The sequence below is a fragment of the Theobroma umbraticum genome, unplaced genomic scaffold, assembly GCF_002168275.2.
Source record: "Theobroma umbraticum cultivar Fairchild unplaced genomic scaffold, ASM216827v3 scaffold_51.0, whole genome shotgun sequence".
Classification (NCBI taxonomy): Eukaryota; Viridiplantae; Streptophyta; class Magnoliopsida; order Malvales; family Malvaceae; genus Theobroma; species Theobroma umbraticum.
The window spans coordinates 417,671-418,480 of NW_018397260.1; the positions used below are offsets into that span (position 1 = coordinate 417,671).

The window sequence follows — 810 nt, forward strand, 5'->3', positions numbered from 1 at the left end:
ATGACCATATATCAAACTTTTTGAAAATTTGTGATATGTTCAAAGATAAAGGTATCACAGATGATGCTATTTATTTGAGTCTTTTTTCTTTCTCATTGAAGGATAAACTGAAAGCATGGTTGAATACGCTCCCCACTAGCTCAATAACAACATGGGATGATCTTACTCAAAAGTTCCTCGCCAAGTTCTTTCCTCTAGCTAAGATAGCGAAAATGAGGAATGATATTACATCATTCACACAGCAAGATTCTGAATCATTGTATAAGGCTTGGGAAAGATACAAAGAATTACTTTGGCATTATCTTCATCATGGTCTTCCAAAGTAGCTTCAGATGCAGACTTTTTACAATGGTTTGAGTGGGCATGTTTAGACTATCATTAATGCCACTGCAAAAGAAGCTTTAATGGCTAAATCAATTGATAAGTCATATGATTTGTTGGAAGATATGGCTATAAATAACTACTAGTGGCCAATAGAGAGATCAATGAATAGGAAAGTAGCTGGAATCCATGATATAGATGCTTATTTGACATTATTTGCACAAGTAGCAATGCTAACTAATAAACTTGAATCTTTTGGTACTAACTCCATTCAAAGTCTTTTTGTAGCTTATTAATATTATGGAGATAATCATGTAAGTCATCAATGTTCAAGCTGAATATAAACTGTGAAATTTGTGGGGCATAGACTACAAAATAACCCTTACTCCAACATGTACAATCCAGTGTGGAGGAACCATCCAAATTTCTCTTGGGCTAATAATTATGGGTGTTCCTTAACTTCAAAGCCAAATGTACCTCTAGGATTCC

The 810-nt window shown here is 34.3% G+C and overlaps 1 non-coding gene across 1 annotated transcript; it reads right to left on the minus strand.

The window, feature by feature from the left end:
* Positions 1 to 209: 209 nt before the first annotated feature.
* LOC149527158 (small nucleolar RNA R71) lies at positions 210 to 316 on the minus strand. Its single transcript, XR_016351275.1, has one exon. It is a non-coding gene; the product is annotated as a small nucleolar RNA R71 (small nucleolar RNA).
* Positions 317 to 810: the final 494 nt, after the last annotated feature.